General features: G+C 40.9%; 1 non-coding gene across 1 annotated transcript; it reads left to right on the top strand.

Annotated features, from left to right (window-relative positions):
• Window positions 1–679: 679 nt before the first annotated feature.
• On the top strand, window positions 680–786 carry LOC142180494 (small nucleolar RNA R71). Its single transcript, XR_012709117.1, has one exon. It is a non-coding gene; the product is annotated as a small nucleolar RNA R71 (small nucleolar RNA).
• The last annotated feature ends 13,041 nt before the right edge of the window (window positions 787–13,827 follow it).

Here is a 13,827-nt window from a genome sequence, read left to right as displayed (position 1 = left end):
GTCTCTCAGATAATATTGTTGCAATCTATCCCACTTGTCTCTCTAAGGTTCGAAAACCAGTGCCCAATCCTTTGATAGTGCCCCGTGAGCGTCCAACCTCTCATCTGTCTTGTTAATGAGGGCCTTCATTAGATCTTCTAGACCAGGCTGATTGGAATGTTGAGGCTGAAACTACTGCCTCTGCTGATTTTGGAAGACTGGAGCTCCTTGTCCTTGAGGTCTAGAGTTATTTTGTTACCACGCATTTGCAGTACCTCCAGGTGAACTCCATGAAAAACCGGGGTGCCTTTGACCCATTGCATTATAATTTCCCACAACATTCACTTCCTCTGTTGAGGCTTGACACTCATGAGTAGGATGTCCTCTTCCACATATATCACAAGCTGCATGAGGCTCAATTTGTATTATAGCTAAGGGCAGCTTCCATATTTCTTTAGCCATAACATCAAGTTGTACCTGCACAGATGTGTTAGCATCAACCTGGTGAACACCTGACGATCTTCTTCTTTCAGCACTCTCAGAAGGCCACTCATTTGCATCTTCAGACAAGTCATCAAGAATTGTGACTATCTCTTCTGGAGTCTTCTTCATCAAAGGGTCTCCAACTGTATTGCTCAATGTTCTACATGAGGCCGGTGTCAATCCATCCCAAAAGTCCTGGAGTTGCATCCAGAGTTCAATTCCGCTATGTTGACACTTCTTGACTATTTCCCTAAACCTCTCCCAAGCTTCAAACACAGTCTCATTATCTTTTTGGCAAAAGTTATGGATTTCTCTTCTAAACTTGCCAGTCTTAGCTAATGAGAAATATTTATCAAGAAATTTTCTGGTCATCTCATCCCATGTTCGAATCGATCCATTAGGTAAGCTTCGAAGCCACTGCTTTGTATCATCTTTGAGTGTGAAGGGGAATGCCTTTAAGTAAACTGCATCTTGTGACACACTATTGTATTGAAAGGTATTCATAATCTCCTCGAAGTCCATTAGATGATTGTTTGGATCTTTGTTTGGCTTCCCTCTAAAGATACATCAATTCTGAAGGGTTTGAAGCAGCCCTTGCTTCAACTCAAAATTGTTTGCTGCAATTGGAGGTGGTCTAATACTTGATAAACCTTGATTGTAGTCCGGTCTAGCATAATCGCCAAGTGGTCTCCTATGCAAGGGTTGATGTTGATTATGTCTGAGACCCCTCTCTTCTTTATAGATATTCTGCGCATCTCTAATAGCTGCTTTCTCAGCATCCCGCGCAGCTTGTTCTCTTTGTTGGGATGCTTCTCTCGCATCCCGTGCAACTTGTTCTCTTAAGTACTACATGAGTTCTTTGGTTGAGGATTACCCAACCTTTTCTGTTGTCTCGGTGAGATTTCTTTCCTTCTTCAGCTGTCGCAATTGATTTTCAATTTCTGGCTCGTATGATAGCGCTTCCTACGCAGAAGTTCTAGTCATGCACCACTCTGAACTTGCAACCTGCGCACAGTCAAAGAACACCAACCGTAAAAAGGAAAAAATAAAATAAAATAAAAAGAAAAATTCCTGAATTAGCAATACAAACTATTTCAAACACTATTGATTGCCATTCCATGGCAACGACGCCAAAATTTGACGAGCACAAAAAACCACTTTAATTATGCTCGCTAGTCAAAGATAGTATAGTATAATATCATATCCACATGGAATGGATTTAAACAGTATTTTCATTTTTTCTAGTTTAATTGCTATTCAAAGAATCAACGATTTAGATTTATATGATTAATAACTATAATTAACTAAGAGTCTAAAGCTACCGACTAATGACAATCGAAACAAGGAATAAACACAGAAAGTTATCAATGGGAGAAGATAGGATTTTGATAGGATAGGTCCAAGATACTTTTTTGGGATCTAACTCTAGATAATTCACTTCTAATGTTCAAGTGAGTCTCTTGAATTCACTCAATTATTAGTTCAAACGTTCAGCAAAACTCCTCTCTCGATTAAGTTTTAACCTCACAGGATGAACCAATTTAAGCACGTGAATATATGCAAGAATGCGTAGTGGATTAGTCTTTAGGAGAACCTCTCTCGATTATCCTCCTAACTAGATTTAATCAACAATTCAACTAGCCTCTCTCGATTACTAAGAATAATTAATGAACTCAATCAATAATATAATGCAAAGATATCACAAGTTATGTCTCCCTCGATTACATGAACAAGTGAATATAGATGCAACAGTTAAATCATCCAAAAATGATTCAGTACATAAAACTAGAGTTATAATCCACAAACAAATATTATAACACCAAATCCATCAAACACTAAAGAGAACTATTCCATGGATATGGAGCAATTCATCACAAATATATTTAAAGTAAAGGAAAACATAAAACGATCCAAACTCGAGCCTTGAGTGATGAAGTAATGATGAAATCCTTGTGCTTTTGCTTCTCCAACTCCTCCTTAGCCTCCTTAGATCTCCAAAATGTCAAAAGTCCTCAAAATAACATTTTCCATGTATTTATACCAAGTATGGTCGGTCCCAAACTAAATCACCTTTTCCTACGCGAAATAGGAAAATCACTCTATATAATTTGCACAGGCGCGCCGCATGGGGCGACGCACCAAGCGAGGAATTACTGGGGAAATCCAGAGAGTTGAAATCTGTCAGGCAGTAGAAAAATACGCACGCGCGGCGCCCCACGCACCGCGGTTGTGGGCATTTCTCAAAGTACAGAATTTTCCTTGCTTTTTGATATCCAGACGTTGTTCTCGACCCCTGAACGCAATCCCGGCTAAATCCCTTAGGCTTTTACTCAGAAGTCAAAGATCCAAATAGCTCAAATTCATTCCATACATCTACATAGCTCGAAATCAATCCTACAAGGTATAAAACACACAATAAGTATAAAACACTAGAGAATAAATCTCAAACACAATAAAAGTGCAATAAGCGACTAAAATACGAGATTATAGCCTACCATCATGACTTTAGAATGTTTTTTGATGGTTACAATAGCTTCGTATGATAATTTTGGACTTAGGCGAATGTCCGGATTTGGATTTGGATTTGGAGGTTCATAGGTTGGTTTGGTGCTTTTTGGCGAAAGTTGAAGGTTTGGAAGGTTGATAGGTTTGATCAAGAGTTGCATTTATTGATACCGGGTCTGTATTTTGGTTTCAAAAGTTAGAATAGGTCCATTGTGTCATTTGGGACTTGTATGCAAAATTCGAGATCATTCCGAGGTGTTTAGGCATGTTCGGTGTATGTTTTGAATTAAGAAAGTTCATTAGTTTTCTTAGGCTTGAATTGGGGTGCGATTCATGGTTTTGTCATTGTTTGACATGGTTTGAGGCCTCGAGTAGGTCCGCGTTATGTTTTGGGATTGTTTGGTGTGATTGGACGGGGTCGTGGGGGCCTCGGGTTGTTTCAGATGGGTTTCGGACAATTTCCATCATGTTTGGACTGCTGATTGAGTGCTTCTAGTTTCTTTCTTCGCAATCACGAAGAGAAAGACGTGATTGCATAGTGTTATTTGGTGGCAGGTGGTGTTGTTTGTCGCATTCGAGCGGATAGTGACGTGTTTGCGAAGTTCTAGAGAGGTTGTGCATCGTGATCGCGAGCAGAGAATCGCGTTTGCATAGAAGGAAGGTAAGGCTGAAGGGTGGCACACGTTTGTTCATCGCGACCGCGAGGACTGGTCCACAATCGCATAGCTTTTGAGAGTTGGGTCCCTGTGTTTGCGAGGACTATGTCGCGTATGTGTATGAGGTTTTTGGCAGCTCGTGAATTTTGTTCTTCGCGATCGCAAAGGGTATGCCTAGGCAGATTATATAGTACTCTATTTCGAGGGTTTGAGTCATTATATCAGATTTTGAGTTAGAGAGCTCGGGTTTGGGCGATTTTGGAGGGGAGTTTCACAATTTGGATCAGGGGAAGTGTTTTTGACTCAGATTTGTTATTATTGCATGATTCCAACCTCAATTTTAGTATTTGATTAGTGATTTCAATTGGAGAAATTGGAATTTTTTATAAAAGCTTTTCTAAAACATAAATGGAGAATTTGAAGGTCGATTTTGAGGTCAGAATTGTATGATTTTGGTATGGTTGGACTCATATCGGAATGGGTATTCGAAATTTATGAGTTTGGTCGGATTTTTTGATTTTATTTAAAGATCTTAGCTTTATCATATGGATTCAGTTCCTATGGATTTATTTGGTAATATTAGGTTATTTTGGCTAGATTCGGGTTGTCCGGAAATTGATTCGCGAGGTAAAGGCTTCTTAGAGTATTGATTTGTCTTGCTTGAGGTAAGCATCTTATCAAACTTGGTTAAGGCACTAGTTGCCTGATTTATTTGTGATAGCTACGTGCTATGGATGCGCATTGTGTGGGGTTTCAGCCCATGTGCGAGCATCAAGGTATTTATTCATGCTCGGGATAGTGCTTAGGCTATAATATGCCTTGAATTGATTGTTAAGCTTAAAGTTGTGATGTTACTAATATTTGTAACCTTGTTGTGAACTATTTGATCAATATTTGAGGTTCCCTAGAGGCTAATTCCCTGAATGAACTTGATAATTGCTATTTCCGTGATGAAATTGCCGATTTGAGCTATGATAGCACACTTTGCACATGCATACACTTTAGCATATCATTTACACCAGTCCAAGAGCATGAAATCAGATATGCATTGATCATATACATGTATTCTTGTATATTTGTTTCTGTGTGTTATGATTTGGACTGGATGCATGTGACTATGCCGGGCGGATTGTGTGGTTATGCTTGCGACTTCGCCAGGCGGGTTGTGTTGTTATGCCTATTACCACGTTGGGCGGATTGTGTTGTTGTCACGCCCCAACCTCGAGGAGTGTGATTGTCGCTCAACCGAGATAACCCGGTTAAGCAAGCCTGCTAGATTCTTCCTACCCTACCTTACCCATGAATAGAGAGAAGATGTAGTACTGTTAGAACTTCATTCAAGATTTCCCAAAATGTTACATTACACATTCATAGTTTAGAAGTGGGAACATGTGATACAAATACAACATTTCTAGTTTGACTTTCCAAACACCACTATACAATCCACACTATGTCTATGGAGCCTCTAACGATACAAAATAGTACTATGATAGTGCCGGCCAGAAGGCCCCGGCTATACCTCAAAATATCATACATAAAGAACAAAAGATATAAGACCCCGATAGGAAGTGGGGCTCACCAAGTCAGTTGAGGAGAGGGTGTATTGCTACCACTGATCAATGCCGCCTGCTGTGGAATCACCTGCATCTATTAAAGATGCAGTGCCCCTGACAAAAGGGATGTTAGTACATATGGAATATTACTAGTATGTAAGACTAAACACCCTCTCGATAGAACGAGTAACAGTAAAATGAGAAAGAAACATGGAATCAATGGGGCCCTCAAACAACATCAAAGTGTCAAGTTAAGAGAAAGGTAAGTTTCAAGTAAATTTCAACATTTTTAAGTTGGGAGATATTTAGTACTGATACACCACCGTGCTTTTAGCATGGAGTACGATCTAAGCCCGACCGGCTAAGCTATCCCACCCCGAGACATCCACTCACAACACCACCATGTGCATGGCATGGCATCCAATCTTAGCCCGATCGACTAAGCCGTCTCACCACAATGCCATATGTGTCGACATCACATTACATCCTACTAGCAATCATCTTATCCCATTTAAGGGGGGAATATATCAACACATCAATCTCATCCCATATAAGGGGAAACAATCTCATCACATCAACACGGGGATTTAGCCGTCAATAACTCCTACACCGACACGTGTAGTTTTGGGATTAGGTTATTTCGACCTACCCTTTCTCGATGACTAAATGATACTCCCAAAGCATTTATTATTTAAAGTATTTACAACTCATTTCATCATCTTTCACGTATCTTTCCATTTCATTGGCACGAGTGGCCACAATTGTAATATCATGCTCGGCACGTCGGCCGTATTTCATATTTCATACTCGCCCCTATAACTTTCAAGCGTTACCATGGATTATCAACAATAAGATAATTTCAAATCAAGACTTTAAGTGTATATATATGTGCAATAAGAGTCTTAATCACATTGAGTGTCTCTTCCACAATTAGGCATACTAACTTGCAATTGAAACATGATTTTTAAATCACAACACCATTAATACATTGGTCATACTAGATTTCACTCTCGAAGGGAATCATGATATGATGGGAACATTTGGAATATATTTTGAGTACATACCTATTTCAACACAACACTTGTTTCAGAATAATCAAATTTGTTTAGGAAGGATTCGGAACATGGGAAATAAGAAATTGAGCCAATCATAATCGCAACTTACGAGCACATCATGGAGTTTGATTTTTACAAGAGGAGTTTAGCCAACATACCTCACTTGAGCTTTCCTTAAGTACTACAATGATTCGGAAATCCTAGCAACCTCAATCTATTTAGAAACATAACAAAATTGAACTGTAATTAGGAAGATACTCGGGGCTTCAGCTCATTTGAGCATTTTATCAAACACTATTACCCACATGATTTCAAGGTCCTCCTATGGTGGATTGCTTCATCCCACAACTCAATATCTATCCTTTTGAGCTCAACAACCTTCCCACAACTTTGTTGGTACATGCACACATAGATAACAGCCCCATACCTAAGAATCACACTCCCCATTACCCATCTTCTACCCTAAACTCGAAATTGAAGACTAGGGGAACCTTACCTATTGGATGAAGACATTGGGAGTTTTCTTGTGAATTCTTGAAGACTTGAGCAAAGATTGGCGGACCAAGCACTTGGGGCTTCCTCCTCTCTCTCTAAAACACTCCCCTCTCTCTAAAATGGCAGAATTCCTCTTAAAAAATGGTCCTTTAAGTCTATTTATTAAAATAGGGTCGGGTTATAAAATAGGAAAATGGACCCTCTAAACTCAACTCTGCGGTCACAGAGTGGGCCGCAAAATAGATATGCGGCCCATAAAACGATTATGCAGTCGCATAGTTGATCGCAAAGCGACCTCCAAAATTTGTCATTTCTCTACTTCACTCTGCGGCGGATCTGCGGTCCGCAGAGTAGTTCTGTGGTCGCATAACGGACCGCAGAAATGCCCTGTTCTGCAACAATCTTTCTTCCTCTCTCGAATGCACTGTTCAACCCAAAAGGTCCGTACCGCGATGAGCTTGCTCTTCGCGAAGAATTTCTACAATCATCAATCATGTTACTCTACCTTGGTGCCATGAAACCCCGGGTTCTAGGTGAAATTTTGCGGGGCCTTACAGTTGTTATGCCTGTGACCACCCCGTGTGGATTGTGTTGTTATGTATGTGACAATGTCAGACGAATTGTGTTGTTATGCCTGTGACCATGCCGAGCGGATTGTGTTGTTTGCTTGTGACCAAACCGGACAGATTGTGTTGTTATGCACGTGACCATGCTGGGCGGATTGTATTATTATGCATGTGACCATGCCAGTCGGATTGTGTTTTTATGCATATGACCATGCCGGGCGGATTATGATATTGAACCTGTGACTACGCCGGGCTGATAGCACATTGAATTGGCCGTGCTGTGTGTGGATATGGATGCATCCCCTAGGGTCACTCTCTCATGTGCCTTATTGATGGTGTACACACGTATTTGAGGAAAACTGATCAGTAGTTTGGTACAAATATGGAAATATTGAAGAAAGTCTAGCCAGTGTTTGTTTTGGATTTTGCAAATGAACTTTACTTGCAATTTTCATGGTTATTTGTAATGACCTGGCCGCTAGTTTTGAGTATTTTAGCCTTGATCCTCTAATTATTGCCTCCTTTATGTTGTATTATGGTTATGTGGTTTGCCGGGGGTGTTTGGTTTTAGTTTCGGGCGATTTCGGAATGGAGTGGGACATATAGTCCCTAAGTTGGAGCTTTAAGTTGGAAGTGTTGACTGTAGTTTGACTTTTGTGTAGACAACTTTGGAATAGAGTTTTGATAGTTCTAATAGCTCTGTATGGTAATTCTAGACATAGGAGCGTGTCCGGATGTTAATTTGGAGGTCCGTAGGTCGTTTCGGCGTGAATTGGCGAAAGTTAGAAAGTTAAAGGTTTAGAAGGTTGGAAAGTTTGTCCGGGAGTTGACTTTATTGATATCAGGGTCAGATTTTGGTTTTGGAAGTTGGAATAGGTTCGTTTTGTCATTTATGACTTGTGTGCAAAATTTGAGGTTAATCGGAGTTGATTTGATTAGTTTCAGAATCAATTGTAGAAGTTGGAATTCATTAGTTTTCATTATGCTTGAATTGGGGTAGGATTCATGTTTTTGTTGTTGTTTGATGTGATTTGAGGCCTCGACTAAGTTCGTTTCATGTTTTCAAACTTGTTGGTATAATTGGTTGAGGTCCCGGGGCATCGGGTGGATTTCGAATGGTTATCGGATTGAATTTGTGGACTTAGGAAGTTGCTGAAGCTATGGATTTTCTGGTGTGACCGCACCCGCGAGGGATTGGTTGTAGGTACGAGCTTGCAGAAGCGAGCCAGGGGTCGCAAGTGCGGGCCTGAAGGGGCTGGCCAGTGCTTTGCAGTTGCGAGGGATCTTCTGCATCTGTGAGCCTGCATATGCGAACAAGAGTCTGCACATACGGAGATGGGTAAGTAAGGATGGCTTCGCAGAAGCGGACGTTTGGGCGCAGAAGCGCTTCTGCAGATGCGGATCTTGGAGTGCAGGTGCGAATCTGTGAGGACTTAAGTGAATTTCACAGATGCAGAGTTTTCTTTGTAAAAGCAATTCCACAGATGCAGATTTTGGGCCCGCATAAGTGAAAGGCCTGGGAAGTGTATTTAATTGAAGAGTTTCAAAATTTTATTCATTTTTGGACTTTGGGAGCTCGGATTAAGGCAATTTTTGAGAGGGGTTTCGCGTGATTTCTTGAGGTAAGCCACTTTTTGTCATTGTTATTCATTAATATTGAATACCTATTGAATTTCCGACCTAGTGTATGTGTTTTTAAGGTGGAATTTTGGAAATTTTGGACTAGGGATTGGAGAGTAAAATTTGGGGATTTGAGTGACAATTTGGTGTCGGAATTTGATAATTTTGGTATGGTTGGACTCGTGATTTAATGGGTGTTCAGATTTTGTGATTTTGGTCGGGTTCCGAGATGCGGGCTCGAGTTGACCTTTTGAGTTGACTTTTTATTTCTTTGCAAAGATTGTAATTTTACTGTTCGAAATAGATTCCTATAGTTTATATTTATAGTATGAAGTTGTTTTGGCTAGATTCAAGCCGTTCGAAGTTGGATAATCGGGGGAAAGGCCTACTAGTGGATTGAGTTAGCGTGTTTCGAGGTAAGTCTCTTGCCTAACTTTATGTGGGAGAATTGCCCCTTAGGATTGGTATTGTTTGTGATAACTGTGATGTGTGAAAGTCATGTACGCAAGGTGATGAGTGTGTTCACGGGATAAATGTGGAAATTTACCGGTTTAGCTATGTAGATTCCTTTCATGCCTTAATTGAGTTACCTTAACATGTTAGAGTCATCATTTCTAGTTTATCTTCACATGCTCTACTTGTCTTATCTCTTACTTGTTAATTGCCATACATGTTTAGTTGAAGTTGTTGTTTCCTCTATTCCTTATTCATTATTTAACCATGAATTCTTTACTTGAAGTTGTTATTCTTGGAATATCTTGTTGATGAAACCTGTATTGAGTTATAAAGGTCGTGATTCACATTGAGGCAGAGTGTTAAGTTGTGAAATACTATTCTGTTAAGTTATTCACTTTCGGTTGTTATTGTTGAGACTCTTGTGTACATTGTGGTTGAGCCACGTGGACTTTATTGTGAAAATACTGTTATTGTTGATTTCTTTGGCAAGTTGTGATATTGGGCACTTGAGGTGCGATTTGTGATACGCTGTGATATTGATACGCATGCAGTGGTATAAGGTTTTGGGGGTTGAAACACATGCGGTGAGATAAGGTGGGCTTGATACGCGTGGTTAGTAGGGGAACTACTAGAAGCCACACGGTGTGATAAGGTGGATTAAAACGCGAGATGCTATTTCGGGAAAATAACTTTTCAAAACTAAATGCAAGGCTCCGACGGTGATATAAGGAAATATTGTGAATTATTCTTGTGATTTGAGACTACGAGGCGGTACCTCGGTAGTGACACTTGTCTTTGGTTGTTTTGTTTTCCTCAGCATATCATTCCTTGTTTTCTCTATGTTATATTATTTTCTTTAGTTCTGTGTAGCTAACCCCGATATGTTATTTGTCGTTTCAATTTCAATTCTATCATTACTACACTGCCATACACTTGTACAATTTTTCTTATTTATTCCAGTAGGGCGTTGGCTTGACCTTATCACTATTCTACCGAGGTTAGGCTTTGCACTTACTGGGTACGGTTGTGATATACTCATGCTACGCTTTTGCATATCTTTTTGTGCAGATCCAGGTATCTCCTACAAGCCCAAGTATTAGCGAGAGCTCAGTTGCGGAGACTTCAAGGTATACATGTCGGCGTCTGCAGGCCTCAGAGTCCCTATTTACCTAGACCATTCTATTTTCCTTATCCTTTTATAGACATTGATGTATAGGATTATTCAGTACTACTATTTAGAGCTTGTGACTTGTATTCGACGGGTTTTGGAAAATTATATATACTGACTTGCAGAGTTTCTTTATGTTCAATTGTTGAGTATTTGAGAGTTATTTGTTATTTCAGTTATAATCCGCATATTTTGTTAGGCTTACCTAGTCTTAGAGACTAGGTGTTATTACGACATCCTACAGAGGGAAATTGGGGTAGTGACATTATTTACCTAATTTATTTACGTATCATCTTTATATTCTCGATCACTGACTGAGTAGAGTACTTGCGTAATTGTGCACACACAGATGATTCTTTCTGTGCTCTATGACTTGATCACATTATTGTTCTGTACTTGTTTAATTTATGAAACTGTAAAGGTTATAGCAAGTATCATTTATAATTCTTGCTTCTTTTACCTCGCCGAGGTTAGTTATGAAACTCGCTGAGTACATAGGGTTGGTTGTACTCATGATACAGTCTACGCTTAATTGTGCAGATCAAGGTTTCGGACCCAGTCATCAGTAATAGAGTTTCTTGTTGAACTGATCATTGAGAGACGAGGTAGAGCTACATTCTCGACCGCAGTCTTGGCATCTCGTTCCTTATGTACTATTGTCTTTATTTTAGACAATATTATATTTGGCCATTTCAGACTTGTATTTCTGTATTCGAGCTCATGACTCTATATTTACCACTTCTGGGGGGATTATTCTTGTATTGGCGATATTATGTTGTGTTAAATCTCTTAGACTTGTATTACAAAGTTGTTTTAGTATTTGTATTTTGTTTTGGCATGTTTGTCTTGCCTGGCCTAGAAAGTGCTTTAGGCGCCATTACAACTGGTTGGGATTTTGGGTCGTGACAAGTTGGTATCAGAGATCTAGGTTCATAGGTTATACGGGCCATGGGAAAGTTTAGTAGAGTCTTGCCGCTCGATACAGACACGTCTATTCTTATCTTCAAGAGGCTACCGAACTATTAGGAAATACTTTACTTTCTTGCATTCTTATCGTGCAGATTTGTTATTTCCAAAGTTTCAACCTTTACTCATCTATTCTTTCACGGATGGTGAGGACACGTGCAACCTATTAAGGAGGACATGCACCAATACTCCCAGGAAGGACCATGAGAGGCTGGGGCCGAGGTAGAGGCCAAGGTGGGACTCACACTACAACGAGGACATCACCAGTGGAGCCACCAGTCGCTCTAGTTGAGGAGCAGGTCCCTGATACTATTGAGCCGATAGGACCAACTCAAACACTGGGGGTACCTGTTATGATACTTGGTCTTCAGTAGGCTTTTGCTAAGATCTTGGGTATGTGTACGAGCCCGGCTCAGGCGATTACTATACCAGTTGCACTAGCTACTTCACAAGCTGGGGGAGGAGCCCAGGATGCCATTGCCCGTACTCCAGAGCCGCTAGATTAGGGTCATTAGACACTCGGGATGTTACCAGTTCATCCAACTATTGCTACTCGGGATGAGGTTGGACCCCTATGACAAATATTGTGCATAGGAGGTTGGAGTTATTTAGGAAGCTTGATTTGCTCGAGTTTAGTGGAGGAGAGTCAGAGGATGCTCAGGATATTGTGGACATTGTCATCAGTTTCTTCGCACCGCGGGTATTGCGGATGTAAGTGGATTTAACTTCACTATTTTCAGCTAACAGGGGCAGCCTACAGGTGGAGGCGAGATTTTGAGTTGGGTAGGCCAGCTGGCGCAACACCACTTACGTGGCATGAGTTCTCAGTTCTCTTCTTCGAGAAGTTTGTTCCAGTGACTCGTAGAGAGGAGTTGTGTAGAGAGTTTGAGCAGATACACTAGGGGGATATGATTGTGACCCAGTATGAGATGAGATTTGCAGATTTGGCACGTCATGCTATATAGTTGGTTCCCACTAAGAGGGTGAAGATCAGGATGGTCATTGATGGCCTCAACTATGGGTTGTGTTACAATTTAGCTCGAGAGGTTGAGCCAAATGCTAGGTTTGATCAGGTGGTTGAGATTTCTAGACGTCCGGAGCAGGTTCGCAAACTTGAGCTAGAGGAGAGAGAAGCCAAGAGGCCTCGTAGTTTAGGTGGTTTCTGCAGTGCCTCATCCGGAGGTTAGTCACATCACAACATCGGTCGTCTCTTTAGGCCCACTTAGGGAGCTCGTCAGATTCCATGTGGTTCATCAGTTAGCCATAGTTCTTACAATGCTCGCCCAGTACATTCATCATTCAGTTTATTGCTGGCATATAGTTCCTATCGTGCTTCATCTGATTAGGTTTCTACGGGCAGTTACTCAGGTTATCAGGTTCCTCCAAGGCAGAGTTGTTACGAGTGTGGGGACTTGAGTTATCTCAAGAGGGATTTCACTAGACCTATTAGCAGGGTCCCACAACAGAGTTCATATCCTATGGTTTTAGCACCAGTAGCTGCATCACCCGTACAGCCAGCTAAGGGTAGGACTCAGGCAGTTCGGGGTCGCCCTAGTGGGGGAGGTCGATCAAGTGATGGTCAGGCTCATTGCTACGTATTTCTAGCAAGGCCAGAGGTAGTTGCTTCCGATGCCGTGATCACATGTATTGTTTCAGTGTGCCATAGGGATGCTTCAGTGTTATTTGACCCTGGATCCACTTATTCTTATGTGTCATCATACTTTGCTCGTTATTTGGATATCCCTTGTGATTCTTTAGTTATTCTTGTTTATGTATCTACATCGATCGGTGATTCTATTGTTCTGGACCATGTATATCGGTTGTGTGTGGTGATTATTGGGGGTTATAAGACGTGAGTTGATATTTTTCTACTTAGCATGGTTGATTTTGACGTGATCTTGGGCATGGATTGGTCCATATCACGCTATCCTTGAGTGTTACGCTAAGACCGTGACATTGGAGATGCCGGGGGTGCCGAGGTTGGAGTGGAGAGGCTCCCTGGATTATGTTCCTAGTAGAGTGATTTCACATTTGAATGCTCAACATATGGTTGAGAAGGGATTCTTGGCATATTTAGCCTTCGTGAGGGACATTAGTGCTGATACTCCTACCGTTGAGTCAGCTCTGTTAGTGAGATACTTTCTAAATGTGTTCCCAGCAGATCTACTAGGCATGCCGCTTGATTAGGATATCAATTTTGGTATTGACCTGGTACCGGGCACTCAACCCATCTCTGTTGCACCGTATCGTATGGCACGAGTAGACTTGAAGGAATTTAAGAAACAACTTTAGGAGTTTCTAGATAATGACTTCATCAAGCCTAGT

This window comes from Nicotiana tabacum, chromosome 4 (genome assembly GCF_000715075.1).
Source record: "Nicotiana tabacum cultivar K326 chromosome 4, ASM71507v2, whole genome shotgun sequence".
Taxonomy (NCBI): Eukaryota; Viridiplantae; Streptophyta; class Magnoliopsida; order Solanales; family Solanaceae; genus Nicotiana; species Nicotiana tabacum.
The sequence above is the reverse complement of the archived record's forward strand: the minus strand, read 5'-3'. Positions and strand labels throughout refer to the sequence as shown.